The sequence below is a fragment of the Callithrix jacchus genome, chromosome 2 (assembly GCF_049354715.1).
Source record: "Callithrix jacchus isolate 240 chromosome 2, calJac240_pri, whole genome shotgun sequence".
Taxonomy (NCBI): Eukaryota; Metazoa; Chordata; class Mammalia; order Primates; family Cebidae; genus Callithrix; species Callithrix jacchus.
The window spans coordinates 134,789,490-134,815,452 of NC_133503.1; the positions used below are offsets into that span (position 1 = coordinate 134,789,490).

Consider the following 25,963-nt stretch of genomic DNA (forward strand, 5'->3'; position numbering starts at 1 on the left):
CAATAAAAGAAAATTTCAGGCCAATATCCCTGATGAATATCAATATGAAAATCCTCAATAAAATACTGGCAAAATTTACATTAATGGTAATGGGATCAATGCAACAAGAAGAGCTAACTATCCTAAATATATACACACCCAGTACAGGAACACCCAGATCCACAAAACAAGTTCTTAGAGACCTACATAAAGACTTAGATTCCCACATAATAATAGTGGGAGACTTTAACACCTCACTTTAACACCTCTACGCAAATAAACTAGAAAATCCAGAAGAAATGCATAAATTCGTGGACATATATACCCTACCAAGACTAAACCAGGAAGAAAACGAATCCCTGAATGGATCAATAACAAGCTGTGAAATTGAAACAGTAATTAAACTCACTTTTGAGTGAGTTTCTTAATCCTGAGTTCTAATTTGATTGTACTGTGGTCTGAGAGGCTGTTATGATTTTCATTCTTTTGCAGATCCAGCAAAACAAATCCAGCAGCACATCAAAAAGCTTATCCACCATGATCAAGTCAGCTTCATTCTTAGGATGCAAGGCTGGTTCAACATATGCAAATCAATAAACATAATCCATCATATAAACAGAACCAAAGACAAACACTACATGATTATCTCAATAGATGCAGAGAAGGCCTTTGACAAAATTCAACACCACTTCATGCTAAAAAACTCTTAATAAACTAGGTATTGATGGAACATACTTTAAAATAATAAGAACTGTTTGTGACAAACCCATAGTGAGTATTATACTGAATGGGCAAAAGCTAGATGCACTCCCTTTGAAAACTGGCACAAGATAAGGATGCCCTCTCTCATTCAACACAGTACTGGAAGTTCTGGTCAGAGCAATCAGGCAAGAGAAAGAAATAAAAGGTGTTCAAATAGAAAAGGAGGAAGTCAAATTGTCTCTGTTTGCAGATAACATGACTGTGTATTTAGAAAACCCCATCATCTCAGCTCCAAAACTTCTTAAGCTGATAAACAACTTCAGCAAAGTCTCAGAATACAAAGTCAATGTTCAAAAATCACAAGCATTCCCATACACCAGTAATAGACAAACAGAGAGCCAAATCACGAGTAAACTCCCATTCACAATTGCTACAAAGAGAATAAAAACCTAGGAATACAACTAACAAGGGATGTGAAGGACCTTTTCAAGGAGAACTACAAACTACTGCTCAAGGAAATAAGAGAGGACACAAACAAATGGAAAAAAATTCCATGTTCATGGATAGAAAGAATCAATATTGTGAAATGGCCATACTGCCCAAAGTAACTTATAGATTTAATGTGATTCCCTTCAAGCTACTATTGAGTTTCTTAGAGAACTAGAAAAAAACTTACTTCAATTTCATATGGAACCAAAAAAGAGCCCATATAACCAAGATAATCCTAAGCAAAAAGAACAAAGCTGAAGGCATCATGCTACCCGACTTCAAACTATACTGCAAGGCTACAGTAACCAAAACAGCATGGTATTGGTACCAAAACAGATATATAGACCAGTGGAACAGAACAGAAGCCTCAGAAATAACACCCCACAACTACAACCATCTGATCTTTGACAAACCTGAGAAAAACAAGCAATGGGGAAAGTATTCCCTATTTAATAAATGGTGGTGGGAAAACTGGATAGCCATATACAGAAAACTGAAATGGGACTACTTCTTTATACCTTTTACAAAAATTAACTCATCCTAACACCATAAAATCCCTAGAAGAAAACCTATGTGATACCGTTCAGGACACAGGCACGGGCAAAGACTTCATGACTAAAGCACCAAAGCAACTGCAACAAAAGCCAAAATTGACAGTGGGATCTAATTAAACTAAAGAGCTTCTGCTCAGCAAAATAAATTATCATCAGAGTGAACAGGCAACCTACAGAATGGGAGAAAAGTTTTGCAATCTATCCATCTGACAAAGGTTTAATATCCAGAATCTACAAGAAACTTAAACAAATTTTAAGAAAAAAATAACCCCATCGAAAAGAGGGAGAAGGATATGAACAGACACTTCTCAAAAGAAGACATTTATGTGGCCGACAAATATAGGGAAAAAAAGCTCATCATCGTTGGTCATTTGAGAAATGGAAATAAAAACCACATTGAGATACCAACTCATACCAGTTAGAATTGTGATCATTAAAAAGTCTGGAAACAACAGATGCTGGTGAGGATGTGAAGAAATAGGAAAATTTTTACACTGTTGTTGGGGGTGTAAATTAGTTCAACCATTGTGTGAGACAGTACAGTGATTCCTCAAGGATCTAGAACCAGAAATACCATTTGACCCCACAATCCCATTACTGGGTATATATCCAAAGGATTATAAATCCTTCTACTATAAAGATACATGCACACCTATGTTTATTGCAGACTATTTACAATAGCAAAGACTTGGAACCAATCCAAATGCCCATCTATGATAGACTGGATAAAGAAAATGTGTCACATATACACCATGGAATACTATGCAGCCATAACAAATGTCCCTTTCAGGGACATGGAAAAGCTAGAAACCATCATCTTCAGCAAACTAACGGAAGAACAGAAAACCAAACACCACATGTTCTCACTCATAAGTGGGAGCTGAACAATGAGAACACATGAACACAGGGAGGGGGATATCACAACCAGGGTCTGTTGTGGGTGGGAGTGAGGGGAGGGAGAACATTGGGACACATAGCTAATGCATGCAGGGCTTAAAACCTAGGTGACCAGTTGATAGGTGCAGCAAACCACCATGGGTCATGTATACAAATGTAATAAACCTGTACATTCAACACATGCAACCCAGAACTTAAAGTAAAAAAAAAATCCGTTTTATTACGGAATAATCATTGATCAACACCATTTGTCTTCAGATAAATGCAAATTATAACCACAGTGAGATGCTTTCCCAGGCCTGCCTAAGGTTGGCAAGAACACATTCCCAGGCCTGCCTAAGGTTGGCAAGGGCAAATGGGATTCTCATATATTATTGGTGGAAGTGTAAAATGGTACAACTCAGGAGAACTGACAGGTTTTTATAAAGTTAAACACACATCAACTCTATGACCCGGCAATCCCCATCCTGAGTATTTATCCAAGAGACATGAAAACATAAGCACAAGTGAGGCTGCTCAAAAGACAGACAGGAGAATGTTCAGAGAGCAGCCTTAAAAAAATTAATCCTTCCCCTAACCCCATAAAAAACCCGCAAAAAACTGGAAACAACCCAAATGTCCCTGAACAGGAAAAGAGAGGAATGAGTTGTGGTATGTTTGTATAGTGGAATGTATATATAACATAACAAACTACAGAGCCACAGATGCAACAACCAGGAGGAATTTTAAAAACATGCTGAGTGAAAGAAGACAGAAGGCTCCATACTTTATTTAAATGAAGTTCAAGAATGGGCAGAACTAATCTTTTGTCACAAAAATTAAACAGTGGTTGCCTCTGGGGAATAGAGACAGTGACTGAAAAGTTGGATAGAAAGGCGATGGAATGTTCTATATCCTGATTTGAGTGGTGGTTACATGCATGTATATGACTGTCAAAATCTATTGACTTGCACACTTAAAATTCTTGCATCTTTTGAATGTAAATAATAACCTCAATCTTAAAGAGAGGTGAGATAACAGCAGCAGCAGCAGCAGCAGCAGCAGCAGCAGCAGCAGCAGTAGCAGCAAGATGACATTCTCCCAAAATACCAAAGCTCCAGACATGGACATAAACTAATCTGCTTTGGAATCATTGAAAATGGCATTGCTGTGGATTTCACACTATTTCAACTGGCTATAAGGATTCCTTTGCATCTGAACATTCTCTTGCTGTTTAGAGGTGACCAAAGGTTAAGCCCCTTCTGGCCATCTCTGGCTATCAGCAAGCTCTCACCAAGAAAGCTCCTGAAGTAGGACATTTGCAGCCCTGGAGGACTAACACACCCGGATTATTTCCCCTTGCCCAAAGGAGATGTCCCGAGGCAATGTCCTTCTGTTTAGAAGTTGTGTAGTTGACCATCTGGGTGGATCAAAGACAAACATCACCTCTGCCAAAACACAATCCACCAAAGGGCAGGGCAGCAGTTACTGTTTCTAAGCATTCAAGCTGCTGTGCAGGAGGCTCTGACCTTTCTGATTGAAAGAGTACTTCACCTCCAACAAACTCCTTACACACTCACACATACACACACAAACGCACACACACACTACACAACCCCACTACCCACACAACACATACCACAACCCCCATACTACATAAACACATATACCATACACCACACAATCCACACCTCACACACTACACACACCTCACACCCCGTACTACATACACCCATGTATCACACACCACACGTCTATATCCCACACACTACACACACACCACACACATACACACCTCACACACACACCCATATATCACACACCACACATGTTCAAACCTCACACACTACACACACCACATACACATACCACACACACCATCCGTACTACATATACCCATATATCACACACCATACGCACACTATTTATATTGCATATACAGGTATACCACACACCACATGTCCACACCCAACATGCTACACATTCATACACATATAGATACACCTACCCACACACCTACACATACCCACACATGACACCACACACACACCACACTTTCACAAACACTATACCTACATACCCACACCCACACACACTACCATCCGCTGATGCTACAGACACCCCATACCACACATATCCACATCCCCCCACACATACACACACCACACACACCACACACTCATACACCACACCACATACCACCCACCCACTTACAACACACATACACCTGCCCACACCACTATCCCCTCATACTATACACACCTGTATACTGCACATTACCCACATGCATACCATACCACACTACCCTACACTCCACAACACGCCATACAAACACACCACACATACACGCACGCACACACACACACACGCACTACAGTCCTCCATCATGAGCTATAGAGACCATTTAGCCCCAGTGATGACAAGAGGTATAAAGATTAATATGTAAGATATATGTTAATTAATAAGATTAGTAAGTAGGAACATCAAGGAATTTCTTTGCTTAATTCAGTGGCTCTGGAAGTTTAGGACTCATCAGAACACCTGTGCAGGTTTCCAAAATCTGCAAAATGCCTAGTGTCTGACAACTGGCCTAAACAAAATGGAAACATGCTTTGATACAGAGAGAGATTAAGCAAAACAAAAGAAAGAAAAAGGCTTCAGATATCTAGAGGTAATTTTCATTCAGCTAGAGGCAGGCAGAAGTTCAAATGCAATTTTAGAAACTTACAAGCCCGATAAAGAGGGACTTCTTCGTTAAGTCTGTTTTATAGGTTTTTTTGGTCTTGCAAGAGCAAAATGAAGACGTGAACTAGGCAGCGTTTGTAAGTTTTATGAAGATCTCCAAAAGAAAAAATAAATGACATTACAATGACATTACATTTTAAAGGGAGAAGGAGATTAAAAGATGATTTGGTAGCAGGCAGGATTCTTGCTGGGAGATGAATTTCCCTGGAAGCTGCTCTCTTGCAGAGTTCAATTTGCACAAAGGCAAATCAAAGTGAGTTTTAAAAACTACCACGGAAGCCCTCTGATAGACTGAATTTCCAGAAGTAACAAAGGCAGGAAAAAGCTTCTGCAGAAAATTAAGAGTGATGGACAGGAGTCACAAAGCTAAAACGTTTAAGGGTGGCTTCATTCTAGGGTGTTCTCAGAAATGGTGGCCTGTGATTAACCCTAGCCAACACTTGAGGGCACCCTGAGTTCACAAGAGACACATGGATGCTGCACTATTAAAAGCCTCTTCCCTGATGACTTTCACTTGCAGATGTCAGGGGATGTTCCCAGCAATTCAGACTCTGGGGTTGCCCTGAAAGTGTCAAACCTGCGGGCCACAGAAGTGATTGTCATTTTTCTTTCCTCCAGGGCTCATATTCACTCAATGAGTCTGCATTCTTAAATTCAATCTGGAAAGGTTCTCTCCCAGGGTACAGATACACACTGGAAGGTCAGTTCCACCCGCTAGCTCTGAGGGCCAGAGACTCAGGCCGAGCAGGCAAAGCATAAAGAGGCCTTGGTGAAAGTCATAAGAACCCAAGGGTCAAGCATGTGCCCTTGGGAGCAAGGACTGCAGATAAGAAATTTTTAATGAGGAAATTTTTGCCTAGCATTTCATAAAAACAACCTAGCACACATTTTGCACTCCCTCCCTTTTATCAATTTTTAAAAAGGCATCGGGCAAACTGACCTGACACTGTATTTCCTTTCTAGGGAGGTTCTAAGGAGAATCTGAGAACTCTTCCCCAGAAGGGCTGAGATGGGAGACAAGCTGAAGGAAGAGGCAGGAAGAACTGGGCATTTGGTGGGAGGTGGCAGCAGAAATGAGGGTCTCAGGTAAGGAAGGCCCTCCTGCAGTAGCCCAGTGGTTCAGCAAAACCTGAGGGGTGAGGGGGGCACATAAGGTGGCTAGGCGTGACCACTCTGATAAAAATTTCACCACATGAGGGACTTGGCTTTAACAGGCATGGTGCTGACATGCAAGGGTTACTTGACACCAACCCAGACAGGGATTTCTAACCTAATGCAGCATATTTTTATTCATGAATCATGCTCTTCTGATTTTATTGATCAACATATTATACGTCTCCACAATGAACATATGTATCTAAATTAAAAATGTAAGACAGTCCTGTGACCACAAGGTCTTTAAGTGATAAAATTGTATTCATTGAGCCATTATTGCAATTATTATTACATAATTGATCAGTGTAACAACATATATTACACTATTTTTGAACTAAAAAGTAAAGTTTTATTGGATATGTATCTTTTAATAATATTAAATGGAAGGGTTTTTTTCCCTCCAATTGGCTCATATATCCATGGGTGAATATTACTTGTTGATAAAATGAGATAGAGTTTATCATTAATTCTTATTCATATAAATAAATATAAATGAAAGGAGTTTCACTTATATGGCTACATCATCAATTCTGTAAACTCTGGGTTCACTTAGTTATCCATCATCAAAATTGTTAAGGATCTACCAGCTTATTTGATTTACTTTCAATGTTGTTAAAAGAAAAAAAATCTCAAAACCACCAGCCGCAAAAGGATTTACTTACCTATTAGAGTAATTCATGTTCTCACTACCTATACCAATATTTTGAATCCCCCCTTTGTTCAGAGTCTAGAGGTTACTAGCCTGATGCTAGTGAAATTTATACTTTTCTCTCATAGAGTAGTAGAAGGTTGTGTTCTCAGGGAGATCAATTTAAGGAAAGAGTGCTTATGGATGTGGAGTTTCTTAAAATTGACTTTCTTAAATGTATCACTGCGGCCAGGTGTGGTGGTACTGTAATCTCAGTACTTTGGGAGGTCAAGGCGAGTAGATCACCTGAGGGCAGGAGTTTGAGACCAGCCTGGCCAACATGGCGAAACCCTATCTCTACTAAAAATACAAAAAATTAGCTGGGCATGGTGGCGGGCACCTGTAGTCCCAGCTACTTGGGAGACTGAGGCAGAAGAATCACTTAAACTCGGGAGGCAGTGGTTGCAGTGAGCCAATATTGTGCCATTGCACTCCAGTCTGGGCAACAGAGTGAGACTCTTTCAAAAAAAAAAACAAAGTATCACCATATATACTCCTTGGACAGTAAGTTTGCATACCCTAGTTTGAAGACCAAAAAGCTTTGGAGTTAATCTGGTTAATGCTCCTAATTCTGAACCTCAGTTTTTTCATCTGCAGCATAGAAACAATAATAATATTTGGGCTTATCTAGAGGCTTGAATAATGGAATAAAAGTGTTTTGTAAACTAAAATTCTGTATCAGTGTTATGTACTGTTGTTTTCATTACTAGTTTTCATACTAACAATCCTAGTTTAATGATTAAATTAATGATTAAGAGGTCATGTACATAAGTGATGCCAGTCCCTGGATTAAAGAGGCCCTGTTAGCAAACTCAAAACTTCAGTTCTCCTGAACTTCAAACAATTAAATAAAGAATAGGTGCATGAATAGCTCTGACGCTGGATAGCACTGGTTCTCAAAGTGTGGTGCTTATATCAGCAGAGTAAGTATCACCTAGGATTGTGTTAGAGATGTAAATTCTCTGGCTCCATCCAGACCACTGGAATCAGAAATGGTGGCATGAGACCTGGCAACCTCTGTGTGTGTGTTTAAATTTTTGTTTTGTTTTGTTTTGTTTGAGACAAGGTCTCATGTTGTTGCCCAGGCTGGATGCAGTGATGTAATCATAGCTCACTGCACCCTTAAACTCCAAGACTCAAGCTAGGACTACAGGTAACTGAGTCTTCCTTCCTTCCTTCCTTCCTTCCTTCCTTCCTTCCTTCCTTCCTTCCTTCCTTCCTTCCTTCCTTCCTTCCTTCCCTCCCTCCCTCCCTCCCTCCCTCCCTCCCTCCCTCCCTCCCTCCCTCCCTCCCTCCCTCCCTCCTTCCTTCCTTCCTTCCTTCCTTCCTTCCTTCCTTCCTTCCTTCCTTCCTTCCTTCCGTCTTCCTCCCTCCCTCCCTCCCTCTTTCCTTCCTTCTTTTTTTCTTTCTTGGATGGAATCTTGCTCTGTTGCCAGGCTGGAGCGCAGTGGCACAATCTCTGTTCACTGCAACCTCTGCCTCCCAGGTTCAAGTGATTCTTCTGCCTCAGCCTCCCGAGTAGCTGGGATTACAGGCACACGCCACCACGCCTGGCTCATATTTGTATTTTCAGTAGAAATGGGGTTTCACCATGTTGACCAGGATGGTCTCCATCTCTTGACCTTGTGATCCACCCACCTTGGCCTCCCAAAGTGCTGGGATTACAGGCTTGAGCCACCATGCCTGGCCTTTGTTTGTTTGTTTGTTTGTTTGTTTTTAGAGATGGGGTCTTACCATGTTGCCCAGACTGGTCTTGAACTCCTGGACTCAAGTGATCTTCCTGCCTCAGTCTCCCAAAGTGCTGGGATTACAGACATGAGCCACCAAGCCTGGCCACAGCCTGTGCTTTAATGAGACCTACAGGTGACTCTGTTGCATGCCAAAGGCTGAAAACATGGCTGTTGTGATGCTTCATTTTATGTGTGGGGGACCCAACAATGTTTCCCAGAATAGTGACTGCTATGAGAAATAAGAGGAAGCATTTAAGCCAGTCAGTTCTGAATCAACATGCTACTACATTTCCCCAGATGTGTAAAATGCTCCTGATGTGTATGCTGCAGTAGCTGCAGTGGGTCAGGGGAAATAATGGGACCTCAGGAATGGAGGGATGGGGTCTACCTGGGAGTTTTCAGATCGTAAGTCACTAAGAGCTCTCATAATACCCAGTTGATGACTGCTCTTCTTGTAGGCAAGGGCAAGAAGTCCTTTTAATCTTCTCTTTTATAAGAAGAGAATCACAAGAAACAAAAACATCTATTGAGATTTCAAGAAAAATTACGCTATGTCCATCTGGCTACAACAAATTGGGTTTTGCTCTTGATGATAACTGTTTTCTGCTCAGTACTGAGCCAGTGTAGCCAGTGTAGCCTGGCCCTCCTTTACTCCGCACTCGTAATGCTGCCCAAGGAGGTCAAGTCTGTGCTGAGACCTTTCTCAGACAACCTCAATCGAGTGAACCCCAATCCACTATGCCTCATAGAGGAAGAGTGTCTGTAGCAGTTTTTCCAAGTGGACGTATAGCACCTTTCCTCTAGTTCAACCTATTGAATGCATCTAGAACAGAGGTAGAAAGGTCTTGTTCAGATGCTGTTTCCATAGAATGCTTATTTAGTACAAATGAGATAGCAACAACAATGTGAAATGATAGCAAAACCAATAAACCACAGTGCAGCAAAGGAGAGGAGCAAGATTCCAGTCAGGGCATTGCTGAGAGCCCTAATGCCGTATCTTAAAAAATAGAAAGTATTTTTGTTGTTGTCATTGAAAATACATATAAGAAACCAAAATCAACTTAAATAATAGCATGGTAAGTATTTTATTTAATTTATCAGTTACGTTTGAACTTCTCTTAGTCACATTTTTAAAAAGCAGGACCTGTGATTAAAGAACTGCCAAAATGACATGGAGAAGAGAGTGAGGCAAAGATGAAGCATCTGCCAACATTTCTCTACCAAAGCAGTAACCCTCGAAACTTGGGTACACAATGAAGAATTAAAGTCATCAATTATTTGAATTTCACACCTGATTTCTATGTTGTGGAGGAGTGACTCTGAGAGAGGAGTGAAAGATAATTTCACAAACCAAGTGTTCAGAATAAAATGTTCCCATTGAGGGTGAATATTAAGCCAATACCATTGAAAAAAATCTCATTACCAGGATTGTGGCACGAAATTGAGCTGCTGTATGGTTGACTGAGTTGGAGACTCTGAAGATTTATATACCCCATGGCTCTGCAGAGTCTTCACTTGGGTCTCGCTCAGTGCTACCACTGGCACCGCACAAAAGCACAGCCAGGCACATCAGCGCACACACCTATCTGCTATCATTTTCATCATAGCGGAGGGAGGCAGAGATATCCTCACACTATCTTTTCACGTTAAAGAGAAATTTGTACAAATGGACATCTAAATGACAAGATGAATATATTTTCAGTATGCTTTTGTTAAAGATATTAATTATAAAATTAGTCATCTTACTAACCAAATAAAAGCAGCTGCTGGTATTAACACAATTATTCAAAAGCCTCAAATCTTATTAAAATGCTACCCAAACTGGCTTTAAATTACAATGCTATAATATTTTTCAAAGCCAATGTTGAATATTTAATGGATAATGGGACTGCATCATGCATCTTTCCAATTTACTTCCCATGGTCTTTTTCTTTTTTTCTGTTTAACTTTGTGACTATGGGGAGATGTAAAATTGATAAACATTTTACATCTAGCATCAGGCATTTCTTGTTTGAATGCATTAAAATAAACAATGGACTCTAGAGTAAACAAAATCTACTATGGAACCACCATTTAACATTTTCATAAACTCAGAGGAGCTGCTAATTGTTTACAATCAGCTTTGAATCGTAAGATGTGATAGAAGCAGCTCTTGGAGAAGTCCTGTGTGTATACTTTCAACTGTGTCCCTCAAAGAGACTATCCAAGTCCTTTCTCCTTGTCTTTTTACGGGAATCTAGAATTTTACTTTTCTTCTAGGTTTATTAATGATATAATCATTTTTTAAAAACTGGTTGCTGTTTTCTACGAGTGGTCCAGTTGGAACCACAGCATCACCACACTCTTCCTTATTAATACCCACTCTGTTCTCTCAGCACAGGAACTTCTTGCTAATTCTTTACATTCAGTTATTCAAAAATTATTCACTGAGACCAAGCACCGTGGCTCACATGTGTAATCCCAGCACTTTGGGAGACCAAAGTGGGTGGATCACTTGAGGTTAGGTTAGCCTGGCCAACCTGGTGAAACCCTTTCTCTACTAAAAACACAAAAATTAGCTTGGTATGGTGGTACACACTTGTTATCCCAGCTACTTTGGAGGCTGAGGTGGGAGGATGGCTTGGACCTGGGAGGTGGAGGCTGTAGTGAGCCAAGATTGCACCACTGCACCCAGGATGGGTGACAGAGACTGTCTCATAAAAAAAAAAAAAAAATCACTGAACACCTACTATGTGCAGAGCACTGGGCTGGAAAGATGGCTGCTATTGAATATAAATATTCAGTTTATTTATTGAAGCCCTAATCCCCAGTACCTCAGATTGATATTGAGATACAGGACTTTTAAAAGAGGCAATTAAGTTAAAATGGGTTCATATTCATTAAGGTGGGTCTGAATCCATTACGACTGGTGTCCTTATAAGAAGAGATTAGGACACAGAAAACCCAGAAACGACCATGTGGGAACACAGCAAGAAGGCAACCATCGACAAGCCAAGGAAAGAGGCCTCAGGAGAAACCAAACCCGCCAACCCCTTGATCTCAGATTTCTGGCTTCCATACTTGTGAGAAAATTAATTTCTGCTGTTGAAGTTACCCAGTCTGTGGTACTTTGTTATGGCAGCTCTAGCAAACTAACACAGCTGCCTATGAACATGTGTGCTATGCACTTGAGGGGTTCTAGACAACCTTTTGATAAAAGATGAGTGTGGTAGGCCAAAGTACACAATAATGTGTCTTCCTTTAAGAATATTTCCAGTTCTGCAGCATTTTAAGGGCAAATAGGACATGTATACAAGGTGATCATTTGTATCTCTGAACCAAAAACTCTCCAGGTTTTGGTCAATTAATTTCTTTCCTTCATTATGGACTTGCTTCTTCTCTTTCAGGTACCTAATAATCACTATCATCAAATACCTCACCAGGTGAGGAAGGGATAGCCAAGAGCTGCCTTTTGCATGCCTTATTATCTATTTATTTATAAAATATCAGCATGCATGTAGTCTTTTATTGTCAATTTAATCTTAGAAGCTAATGATATGGCATTGTGGGGGCATTGGTCGATTCAACTATTTTCTGTTTTAACACAAAAAGAGAGAGTACTTTTGGTCCATAATTTTTAAAAATTTTGACTTAAATTCAAAATTCAAGTGCAAGACTTTCTTCCCAATAGATTATTAGAATCGCCCTAGTTCCCCGATGTTGTATTGCCCTCCCAGCTTCTGTGTGCCAATGCACAACAATTGGAAGAAAGAACAGGCATTACCAGCAGTAATAACTCATAATCTGAAATGAGCACACAGATAATAAATAATCACATCACAGGAGAAAATGAGCTGTACTCAGTAAACAAGATTTTTTTCTAGTTCTCATTTACACTTTACAGTATCCACTTCAATCTCTAGGTGTGGAAAGGGAAAGTTGGTTTTAAATGACTGATAACTACAGATAAATAAAGCATGAACAGAAAACATACACAGGATCACAGCATATGGCCATGGGAAAGCATTGTTCAATTAAAAGTACCTGTAAGTGTTTAGCATCCCATCTGTTGCACACGGCAGGTCATAAGACACAATCACTGTTCTGGCTCTATTATTTCCTCTCCTCATTAGCATTTGCTAAGGTCACTACAGCACTGTGATTCTTACTTAATCCTTCTTCAAGGTGTGTCAGCCTCACTGGCCCTTGTCTTACTAGTTAGGGAACTAGGACACTCTAGGGCTAAACATTTTGAGTTTCTAATCTTTAATCTCTGGTTCTTCAATTTCCATTCTGTAAAGTTCATCAATACATCTTGCAGCACATATATCTTTCCTAATCATTTCTTTGACAGTTTCAGAGGAAAAGCAAAGATGCCACTTGACTCTCTTCATAGCTTCCACCTGTACCATCCATCTATGGCTTCCATTTCTGTGGGTATTCTACTAACTTCAGCCCCAGATTTTTTTCACCATAGAGTTGGCACAGGAAGGGGGCATTAGTGTGGAAAATGCAAGCATGTATGCATGTTCATGGGTGCATGTGTATATGTAGGTTAGGGGAAGGTGACAGAGGTGGGGCTACTGAGTCTTATTGTGTATGAGGAGGGAGGCAGCACCACTATGTCTTATTTTGCTGGGGATAATCTTTCCTTCTTCCCTTTCTAACCTGATTTTCTAAGAAGAATTTCTCTTCTGCTATTTGCGTGTGTGTGTGTGTGTGTGTGTGTGTGAGTGTGTATGTGTGGTGCTATTTAGGATTTATGCTGTGTGCACCCAGAAGGTGCCTATTTACACAGTTACAAACAAGTCAGAGCTTTTCCTCCTGAAAGAATTTAACAGACCAATTGTTTTAATGGTCCATAGCTACTGAAAAAATGTCTAGGTGCCTGTCAGAGTTAGGTCTTCAGCAATAAATAAGACAGTCCACTGGGCAGGAGAAATGTAAGTATATGTTAACTCTAAAGGCGCAAATCAACAATTATTCAAGACAATCACTTATATGTTACTGGTGGCCATTTATTTGTCTATTTAGATAAATACTGGGAATTTTTGACTTGCATCCTGGCTTCTTAGTGCCAGTAATTTTGACAAAGGTAACTCCAGACCCATGGGCATTATGATAAAAGTGAATGAATACTCAGGAATATAGAAAGACTAAAACTCACACTGGACCTTAAAAATTTGAATAAAAGGTATTGTCTTTTTTTTTTTTTTCCCACATGGTGATTTCCCTAACTCCCAGGAGTCCTCCGGATGAAATCACAGAGCTAGGAACTTGACATTGCCTGATGGTGATGGGTAACACTGTAAGCAAATTTACAAGATAAATGTATGTCCTTGAGAATCCCCCAACCACTATCTCCATATGCTAAAAAAATCCTTTTATAGCCTGTTTATACCTTTCATCACACACACACACACACACACACACACCACTCTCCCCTGCCTCAATAGATGGACTAGAGTTCCTGTTTTAGTTTCTACTGCAGTGTTTTAGTGGACCATTTAGTAAACTGTCTTCTTTGATTAATCACATCTCTCTTCCTGGCTCCAATAATTCCATCCTTTAAGTATCTTTAGATCAGATGCCCATAAATCACACAAAATGCCCCAAGCCAGTTACAATTTGCTCCCAATTTCAATTAGCATACAGATTTAACAGCTGTCACTAGTGGAGACAGCAGTAACTGACCAGACGTTAAAAGTGGGCTATGGCCTTAGAATCCAATCTACTCACAATGTTTAACATATCTAAAACTCTTAAACCAAGGATGTCAATATATTTTTGAACTTATAAAAAAGTATTGAACTTAGATTGGTCTGATTGTCTCCTGTAGACTCTCATAAAATTGGCTTCCTGCTTATTAAGTCTGATCGTTTTCTCTTAGCTTACATCTCCTTGGAGTCTTTGGAAGCATTTGCCACTGGTGAATGGACCGAGCTCAGTTTGCATGAACTGAGCCTCTATCTTTGTCTCTGGTCCTTGCACCCTCCTGAAACCCCTTTCACAGCCTGCTTCTCCATTCTAGCAGGGGTAGTCCTTCCTCTTCCTATTCCTCCAAGTCTCGGCCAGCCAATTCATTCATTCATTCATTGCACAAATATTTATTGAGAATCTGGCATTGAGGAATTAATAGTGACAGCTCCTGGCCACATGGAGTTTACAAACTCCTGGGAAATATAAATATAAATATGGAGAGAGCAATTGAGACATAGCAGGGCAAACTGAAGATGGTAGCCATACAGGGCACCCTGGGATCTTACACTTGAGGGGAATTAACCCAATTTGGGGGTATCATGGAAGATTTCTTGGAAAAGCTGACATATAAATTGAGTCCTAAAGAAAGAAACAATTCCTGTGAGGAAGAGGATGTGTACAAAGGCAGCCTTCTGACCTTGACTCTCTTCTTTATACAATCTTTTCACGAATGTATTCACTTTTGCACATTTATACACCTCATCTGTTAGGCCTGGACTGCTTAGTCCAATATGGCAGCCACTAGCTAGTGGTGTTGAGCCTCTGAAACATGGCTAGTGTGACTGAGAAACAGAATTAGGCCTTTTATTAATTTTTATGAATTTAACTTGATTCAGTTATTCAAAAACCATTAAGTATATTTGGATCAAGTTGAATATGAACTGACATTTTGCAAACTTTATGGAGTCTAAATATAGAGCAAATATTTCCAACAAAACTTGCATCTGAGTTGAAATGCATTGTAAATGTAAACTACATACCAGATTTGAAGAATAATACCAAAAAAGAATATAAAACATTTCATTTTTTATATTGATTACATGTTAAAATTATATTTTGGATAGTTATTGGGTTAAAATAAAGTATATTATAAGAACTAATGATACATATTTCTTTTTACTGTTTGATGTGTTTACCAGAAAATTTAAATTATATTTGTGGCTCATGTTACATTTCTATTGGACAGCAGTGGGCAAGACCAAAACCCTTTGAAGGCAGGAATGTGGGCTTACTCATCTTTTGCCTTGGCACCATGTTTTGTGTATAACAGGGGCCCTATAAATTATCTGTCAATTAAGTAAGATATCCTACATGTGGCAAGCACCAATCCACACATGAAATGTTTCATTTGACATCTCATTCTACTTTCTGAGAGCTTACCATGTTTCATTCTATTCCAGGCCTGGGGGATGGGCAGTAAGTGAGACAAAGTCCTGCCCACGTGGAGTTTCATTCTAACTGAAGATGCCATATTTTATGTGTGTTATAAATCAGTGTAAGGAGCTAGGGGCTTGGGTTGAGAATGGGTGTGCTATTTGAGGTAGGGTAGGCAGGATGGCCTCTCCAAGCCTCAGAGAACTGAATACAGGGAGAGGGCAGTCCCTGTGGATATTGGAGAAAAGAACATTTCAAACAGAGCAGACTGCATGTTCAAATGCACTGAGAGGGAAACGTTTCTGGCATATTCAGAGCAGATCAAAGCCAGTGTGGCTGCAGAGTCACATGTGAGTTACAGTAGGAAAATGTGAGGTAAGCGAGGGACCTGATCAGGCAGGGCCAAGGAGGGCCTAACTAGGCCTTGAGGTTTACTTTCAAGTGTGACGAAGGGACACAGGAGGTGAAGAATAGAAAATGGCAGAAGAGATCTAGATTTCTAAAGGACCACACTGGCTGCCTTGTTGAGAATAGACAGCAGGGAACAGAAGCAGGATCAGAGAGAGCAGGTGGGAGGCTTTAGTACCAGTCAGCAGTGACTTACTGAGCATCCAAGGGTGTATGCAGCAGGATCCTGCTGTGTATTTTACTACAAATTGAAAAAGATCCAGGAAAAGCCATCTTTTAAAAAACCATTCTTTCCAGTCAAAAGCATTACGGCAAGCCCAGAAGATGCTCATGCAGGACTGTCTCTGTGCTCCCAGCCCTTGTCCTGGACTCAGCTGAAAAAGCCTGAGAGGAAGTCTTTGAGCTACACTAGGAACTAAAATCCCTTCAATAAGCATTTATTGACTGTAGCACTGATCTGAGAGAGTTCTTGTGGAATCCTTTACTTGAGGTTTGTAAGTCCCTAGCAGACTAATTCTGTTTTTAGAAAACATGCATTTTTTAAATTCCATGCATTTCTGTAGTGCAAGGGTAGTATAGCTACACGTGTGCACAGCAACCCTTTACTGAGTACTTGCTATGATGTCTTGCCCTGCACCAACCTCTTTACATGGCTCATCTCGTTTAATCCTAGCAATGACCTAACAAGTAGATGCCACCATCTTCATTTTCTTCCTTTCGTTTCATTTCTTTTTTTGAGATGGGGTCTTGTTCTGTTGCACAGGCTAGAGTGCAGTGGTGTGATCATAGCTCACTGCAGCCTTGAACTCCCAGGCTCAAGGGATCCTTTCACCTCAGCCTTCCAAGTGGCTGGGACTACTACTAATTTTTGAAATATTTTGTAGAGATGGCATCTTGCTATGTTGCCCAGGCTAGTCTTGAAATCCTAGCCTCAATCAGTCCTCCCACCTCAGGCTCCCAAAGTGCTGGGATTACAGGCATGAGCTACCACACATGGCATCATCTTCATTTTCTTGATGAAGAAACAAAATGCTCCAAGGTTATACAGATGGTCAGTGCAGAGAATGGCTTCAAGTCAGACACACCTGGATTTTAGCTCTGGCCTGTACCCACTATCTGTGTGACTTTGGAGCATTTTGTTTCTGCACCAATAAAATAAAACATGTCTTACTTGAAGCCATGAGGCCAGTGTTTTTTGAAGTGTGGTTCATAGACCACCTACATAAGAATCACAGGGGTTTCTTATTGAAAGTGCAAACTGGGCCAGGCACAGTGGCCCACACCTGTAATCCCAGCAATTTAGGAGACCGAGGTGGGTGAATCACAAGATCAGGAGATCGAGATCATCCTGGCCAACACGGTTTTAGTGAAACCCTAACTCTACTAAAAATACAAGAATTAGCTGGGTGGGATGGTGCACATCTGTAGTCCTGGCTACTCAGGAGGCTGGGGCAGGAGAACTGCTTGAACTTGGGAAGCAGAGGTTGCAGTGAGCCGAGATCACACCACTGTACTCCAACCTGGTGACAGAGGGAGACTCTATCTCAGAAAAAAAAAAAAAAAAGTACAAACTGGGGTGGGATCTGGGAGTTTGTACTTTTAACAATAGTGGATATAATCAATGATAAATATATATTTGGCATCTGCCTATAGCGTCATAACTAGGATTAATATACTTTTTAAAAATTGGTCATTTTGTATTTATATTAGTTTTCTGAGGCATTTGGAGCCTCATGAAATCCTGTGTTTGTGGTGGTGTCTTCTTTTGGTTTCCTCCAAATGGAGCCTGAGGCAGGGACTTGTATGCAGGTGGTTTACTTGAGAGGTGAGCCCAGAGCACAGGTGTAAAGGACCAGAGACAGTGAGAGAGGGAAGGAGGAAAGCATATAAAGAGTGTATAATGAAACTGCTTACTGATGGGGCAAGAGGGACTCAATCCCACTTGGGGACCCTCTAAAGAACCATGTAGAATACGTCACAGAAGGTCCCTCCAGAGGACAATTATCCACTGCCTTCTGTTTTCTTTCAGTTGAGGGTTGACTCCTAGGTAGTTACTTCTCGTGCACTTCAAGGCTGAGTCTGTGTAGCGACTGTGTAGCGACCTCTCTCTGAGAGGTCTTCAGAGACAGCCCTGAGGCATAAATTCAGAGACCCTAAGGGGATGATTGGTGTAAAAAGTTGATAATGTACATGCTACTATTTACATAGCCACACTGATATCAAGGGATAGGTGATGTGGCCCAGGGAACAAAAAGCATCTGCTTCAAGCAGAATTCATTACACAATTGCTGCTTAGTTATTACTTGCTGCATTTGGGGTGGTGGTGTGGGAATGCAGTCCCCCTTGGCTGGCACTCAGCCCACAGTATGTTCTCCCTCATACATGCCACAATTTTATGCTGTGGGGGTGCCACCAAAACAAATAGTAGGCATTGAATTTCTCTCTTTTGCTTTCACATTCTTTGTCTTCCAAGATGTTGAAGAAAAAGGGCACAATATTTGATGGATGGTGCAGAAAAAAGGCATAAGAAAGAAAAAAGGAACAAAAACGCCAACATTTCAACTTAAGACAGGGAGGAAAATATTTTTTATAATTTCCATCCAAAACAAAATTATGTTGCAAAAAAGGGAAGCAGATATCCCTCCTGGGAGTTGGGCACTTGTGACAGTTAACCTCCAAGATGCCCCCAGCAATCCTCATCACCTGGGGTTCATAAATTAATGAACTGTGGCTGGCATGAATGACCAACAGAATGCTACAGAAGTGACAGTGTGTGACTTCCCAGGCTAGGTCAGGAAAGGCATTGCAACTTCTGCCTTGGTCACTGTTTGATCACTAGTTTGGGGTTGGGGGTGCTAACCTTTGATAGTGAGGACACTCAAGCAGGGTGGAGAGACCCATTTGGGGAGATGAACCACCTTGCCAGGACCAACTTGGTAGCCATGTGAGTGAGGACCTTGTAAGTGGATCCTTCAGCCTTAGACAAGTCTTCACATAATACTAGGCCCCCAGCCTTGGATACTGCCAGCAAAGACCCCAGACAACATGCAGCAAAGACAAGCCATCTCCTCTGCACACTGTCTAAATTCCTGGCCCACGAAAGCCATGAAATAACAAATGGTTATTGTTTTAGGCCACGGAGTTTTGGAGTGATTATGTAGTAATAGAGAACAAATACAGCATTTATTTCCTCTGATATCTCCTTTGATTCCACATGGGGAACTTATTCTTGACTGCTCAATGAACATAGCAGGCTAAACATCATTCTGCTTTTTCAAATACCACTAAATAAGGGTAAAGAAATGAAGTACGGAGGAAGATCCAAGATGGCCCTTCAGGAGCAGCTCAGGATTGCAGCTCCCAGTGAAAGCACAGAGGGTGAGTGGATGCCGCATTTCCAGATGGATCTTTATTGCCCACAGACCAGGAGATTCCCAGGTGGAGGAGCCCCATGGTCGCCAGCGCGGCTGTTTCAACTGGCATGGCTGTTTTGCTGGCACCCTGGTGCTGCGGTTCTCTGTACAAAATACGCTGGTCTGGTTGCCCTTTTAAGCTGGCAATTGGAACTCCGAGAAGGCAGATTTGCCCATTCATCTGATTAAACAGGTCTGAAACAGGGAGCCAGGCCAGGAGATTCCCAGGCAGCACCATTGTTTCAACCAGCACAGTGGGGTTGCCGCACAGGAAATCACACAGATCCCGGTGCCCTTTCAGCAGGTGACTGGAACACTTGGGAGAGAGTCAACCATTCAACTTAAAAAAAAAAAAGAAGGCTCTGAGGCAGGGAGCCAGGTGATCAGGCTTGGCAGGTCGAACCCCCACAGAAACAGAAAAAACCCCCAGCAATTGGAAATGCTCGGGGTTGAGAGTTTCATGGCAAGCACAGCTGAACCTGTGATGGCCCAGCTCTGCCGGGAGGGGCATCTGCCATTACCGAGGCACTCCACCACTACAGAAGTAGTCTGCCATTGCTGAGGCAGCCTGCCATTGCCAAGGTAACCCACCGTTGCTGAGGCAACCAACCATAACAGAGAGAGTCTGCAATTACAGAGGCGGGCCACCATTGCTGAGGCAGTTCTAACCACACCCATATAAACAGGACTGCAGGGAAGTTCACATGGCAACAGGGTGGAGCCCACACCAGCTCAGCAAAACCTCTGCAGGCAGTGACTAGACTGCCTCCTTGCTGGGCAGGGCAGCTCTGAAAAAAAAGGCAGCAGCACAACAGATACTCATAAATAAAGCCCTAATGTCCCGGGACAGAGCACCTGAGGAAAAAAAGGGGGGTTTATGAGTTCTGCTGCAGCAGACCTAAACGTACCTGCCTAGCAGCTCTGAATGAACAACGGAGCTCACAGCTCACCACTTGAGCTCCTATAAAGAACAGACTGTCTCCTCAAGCAGCTCCCTGACACCTGTATATCCAAAGAGTCACCTCACAAAGGACTGATCAGACTGACATTTGGTGGGCATCATTCTGGGACAAAGATAGCAGAAGAAGAAACTGGTAGCAACCCTCATGGTTCTGCAGCTGCTGAAGGTGATCCCCAGGCAAGCAGGGCCTGGAGTGGACCTCAGCAGTCCTACAGCAGAGGGGCCGGACTGTTAGAAGGAAAACTAAGAAACAGAAATAACTTCATCATCAACAACCTGGACGTCCACTCAGACACCCAATCTGAAAATCAGCAACTACACAAATGACAGGTCGATAAATCCATAAAGATGGGAAGAAACCAGCACAGAAAGGAGGAAAACACCCGAAACCAGAACATCAAGATTACACCCAAAACCTTGTAATCTCCTCATACAAGGAATTACAACTCCTTACCAGCAAGGGAACAAAGCTGGATGGAGAATGAGTGTGATGAAATGACAGAATCAGAATTCAGAAGGTGGGTAATGAGAAACTTCTGTGAGCTAAAAGAACATGTTCTAAATCAATGCAAAGAAACTAAGAACCTTGATAAAATATTTGACAAAATGATAACAAGAATGGACAACTTAGAGAGGAATATGAATGAATTGATGGAGCTGAAAAACACAACACGAGAACTTCATGAAGCATGCACAAGTTTCACAGCCAAATTGACCAAGCAGAAGAAAGGATATCAGAGGTCGAAGATCAACTCAATGAAATAAAACAAGAAGGCAAGATTAGAGAAAAAAGCACAAAAAGGAATGAACAAAGTTTCCAAGAAATGTGGGACTATGTGAAGAGACCTAATCTATGTCTGATAGGTGTACCTGAATGTGACGAAGAGAATGAATCCAAGCTGGAAAATACTCTTCAGGATATTATCCAGGAAAATTTCCCCAACCTAGCAAGGCAGGCCAATATTCAAGTCCAGGAAATACAGAGAACACCACAAAGATATTCCACAAGAAGAGCAACCCCAAGGCACATAATCGTCAGATTCACCAGGGTTGAAATGAAGGAGAAAATGCTAAGGGCAGCCAGAGAGAAAGGTCAGGTCACCCACAAAGGGAAGCCCATCAGACTCACAGCAGATCTCTTGGCAGAAACACTACAAGCCAGAAGAGAGTGGGGGCCAATATTCAACATCCTTAAAGAAAAGAACTTTCAACCCAGAATTTCATATCTAGCCAAACTAAGCTTCATAAGTGAAGGAAAAAATAAAATCCTTTGCAAACAAGCAAGTACTCAGAGATTTTGTCACCACCAGGCCTGCTTTACAAGAGCTCCTAAAAGAGGCACTACACATAGAAAGGAACAACCAGTACCAGCCACTCCAAAAACATACCAAATGGTAAAAAGCATCAACAGAATGAAGATTCTGCATCAACTAATGGGCAAAACAGCCAGCTAGCATCAAAATGGCAGTATCAAATTCACACATAACAATATTAACCCTAAATGTAAATGGGCTAAATGCACCAATCAAAAGACGCAGACTGGCAAATTGGATAAAAGCCAAAACCCATCAGTGTGCTGTATCCAGGAAACCCATCTCACATGCAAGAGTATGCAAAGGCTCAAAATAAAGGGATGGAGGAAGATTTACCAAGCAAATGGAGAGCCAAAAAAAGCAGGAGTTGCAATTCTCGTCTCTGATAAAATAGACTTTAAAGCAACAAAGATCAAATGAGACAAAGAAGGACATTACATAATGGTAAAAGGATCAATACAACAAGAAGAGCTAACGATCCTAAATATATATGGACGCAATACAGGAGCACCCAGATACATAAGGCAAGTTCTTAATGACTTACAAGGAGACTTAGACTCCCACACAATAATGGAGTCTTTATAAATAAGTGGAGACTTTAACACTCCACTGTCAGTATTAGACAGATCAACCAGAAAGAAAATTAAGGATATCCAGGAGTTGAACTCAGACCTGGAACAAGAAAACCTGATAGACATTTACAGAACTCTCCACCCCAAATCCACAGAATATACATTCTTTTCAGCACCACATCACACCTACTCTAAAATAGACCACATAATTGGAAGTAAATCACTCCTCAGCGAATGCAAAAGAACGGAAGTCATAGCAGTCTCTCAGACCACAGTGCAATCAAGTTAGAACTCAGAATCTGATAATGGATTAGTATAGATTGAGGTGTTAGTCTGTTCTCACATTGTTATGAAGAAATACACAAGACTGGGGAATTTATAAAGGAAAGAGGTTTAATTGACTCACAGTTCCACATTGCTGGGAAAGACTCAGGAAACTTACAATCATGGCAGAAGGCAAAGGAGAAGGAGACACCTTCTTCACAGGGCATGAGGATGGAGTGAGTGCAAGCAGGGAAATGCCAGATGCTTATAAAACCATCAGATCTCACTCACTTTCATGAGAACAGCATGAGGGAAACCACCCCATGAACCAATTACCTCCACCTGGTCCTATGTGGGGATTATGGGGATTACACTTTGAGGTGAGATATGGGTGGAGACACAGAGTCAAACCATATCAATTGGTTTCATGTTGAAATTTGACCCCCAGTGTTGGAGGTGGGGCCTAATGGGAAGTGTTTGGGTCCTGGGAGTAGATCTCTCATGAATAGATTAATGCTCTCCCTGCAGTGGTGGAAATGAGTGAATTCTCACTTTGTTTGTTCCCCAAACAGCTGGCTGTTAAAAAGAGCCTGGCATCCTCCTCCTCTCTCTTTCTTTCTCTCTCTCTCTCTCTCTCTCTCTTTTTGTTGTTGTTGTTTTGAGATAGGCTTACTCTATTTCCCAGGCTGGAGTGCAGTGGTGTGATCTTGGCTCACTGCAACCTCTGCCTCCTAGGTTCAAGTGATTCTCCCATCTAAGCCTCCTGAATAGCTGGGATTACAGGCATGAGTCACCACACCCAGCTACCTCCTCTCTCTCTTGCTTTTCTCCCCATATAATCTCTATACACACCAGCTTTGTTTTGTTTTCTGCCATGAGTGGAAGCAGTCTGAAGCCCTCATCAGAAGCAGATGCCAAGTACAGCTTGTAGAACCACCACCAAATAAACCTTTTTTCTTTATAAATTGCCCAGACTCAGGTATTCCTGTATAGCAACATAAACAGACTAAGACACTGATGTAACCCAACATTGTGATGTAACTGTATTGAGCGGACAGGACAAGGAGAACTTTGGGGTGGTGAGGGGGTATAAGAGCACTAATTCTCAACTTCTATGCTAGACAACAGATAATGTTTAACATAGATACATCAGGGTATCTACAATATATCTACATTATCTAGAAAAAACAAGGCAAGTACAGAGGAAACAACTCTGAGTTGAAAGTCGTGACCCTTGAGAAAGAATTGGAGGTAGGAAGGGAAGGTCAGAGAAGTGCTATTTTTCATTATAATCTGTTAGTGTATTTGATTTTTTTTTTTGGATAGAGAGTCTTGCTCTGTCACCCAGCCTGAAGTGCCTTGGCACCATCTTGGCTCACTGCAACACCTCTGTCTCCCAAGTTCAAGCAATTCTCCTGCCTCAGCTCCTGAGTAGCTGGGATTATAGGCACCCCCCACCATGCCTAGCTAATTTTTGTATTTTTAGAAGAAATGGGGTTTCACCATGTTGTCCAGGCTAGTCTCCAACTCCTGACCTCAGGTGATCCATCTGCCTTCCTCCCAAAGTACTGTGATTAAAGGCGTGAGCCACCACGCCCGGCTTAGTGTATTTGATTTTTAGGACTGTGGACATGTTACTCTGATTTTCAATATTAACTATAAAAGATAAAGTGTATTCTGAAGACTTGAAGTAACTTTTATGTGCTATCCATTGTGTCACAGAGTCAGTTTTGTTTGATAACTGAAGAGTTGTCTTAGGAGTCTTTGGGCATGCTGCCAACAGGGTGTGTGAAACATGTGCTACCAAAAAAGTTATCTCATTTTATCTCAGAGAAGAAACAGCTCAGCTAAGGCAAGACAGTAGTTTCTTTGTAAAAACATGGGAGCCTCTACTGAACTCTGCAGAATAAAATTTCTATATTAAGATCACTCTGGCTTCTAAAATATATAAATTATTCAATTTTATATAGGACTGGTGGGGGGAAGACAACTCATATCACCAACTGTTTCTTCTCTATTTTAATCAATTTAGATGCAAACGGAGTCATGCTCAGCTGCAGGAGACACAATTAATGAAATGTACTAAGTAAGTACGAGCTAAATGGAAAAGAATACGAATCCTTAAAATCATTATGTTTTTCTCTAGATCTGTAAATAGGTCAACAGACTATTACGCTTGAAAAAAACCCCTTAATTCCTTTGTTTTTACTAGGCAAAGGCCTTGTAAAATTGATAGCCTGAGATTTTCAATATAAGCATTCACAGTACACCTCTATGACAAGATTCTGTGTTCTGAGCTCGGGCCACACTATGAACATTTAGTTGCATTACAGTATTCTTCCCATGTAAAAGTTTACATTAATATGATTTTTATTATTTTTATTTGCAATTTCAATCTCTCTCCATAAATGTACTTAAAATCATACTGCAAATGTCCCAGCTTGAGATGTTTTCTTTCAGCACTGATAAGGAAAGCTTTGCTGTGTTTTGCTTTACCAACCAATGCATATCATGCCTTAGAAAAATCCATAATATAACCAGAAAGAAAATCAAATGGGGCCTCATTTACCTTGCTGGCAAGACATTTCATGGCATTTCTGCATTTTACTAAGTGTATTCACTTATTCCTTGACTTTGTGTCTTTCAAAAATATCGTCAAATGTCTCATCACCACTTTCTTAACTGCTTTTCTTTTTTTGCCCTTTTCTCCATGGATAACTCTCTCTTTGTGTTCTTTTCTGATCCTTTTGTGGAAAAAATACCACTTAAAGCAAATCACAATGGGGTACAATCTTAAAAGGTCAAATTAATTACTATAGGAAAATTTGAATGTTAGCTGGCTTTGAAAGCAAAATGAAACACAAATGCATCTCCTTTGACTATGTTAGTTGTTCCATCTAAACCGATCAAATGTCCCTGTCTTAGCAAATGCAGTAAATAATTCTGATGAAGTCTGGCCAGCATGTGTAGTTGCTCTAGCTTTTATCTCTTGATTACGGTC

At 41.1% G+C, this 25,963-nt stretch overlaps 1 protein-coding gene and 1 long non-coding RNA gene across 7 annotated transcripts in view; one reads left to right on the top strand and one right to left on the bottom strand.

Moving 5' to 3' along the window:
• The window catches only part of SV2C (synaptic vesicle glycoprotein 2C), a 289,177-nt gene that overhangs the window by 106,142 nt on the left and 157,072 nt on the right, over positions 1-25,963 (bottom strand). The gene's annotated exons all lie outside the window — the stretch shown is intronic.
• The window catches only part of LOC118151499 (uncharacterized), a 39,068-nt gene continuing 37,123 nt past the window's right edge, over positions 24,019-25,963 (top strand). For 3 of the 4 annotated variants that reach the window (XR_004739848.3, XR_013532281.1, XR_004739847.3), the window contains exons 1-2: positions 24,019-24,213; positions 24,995-25,048. This is a non-coding gene — a long non-coding RNA (uncharacterized LOC118151499). The remainder of the gene's footprint in view (positions 24,214-24,994; positions 25,049-25,963) is intronic. The other variant, XR_013532280.1, reaches the window with a different exon arrangement.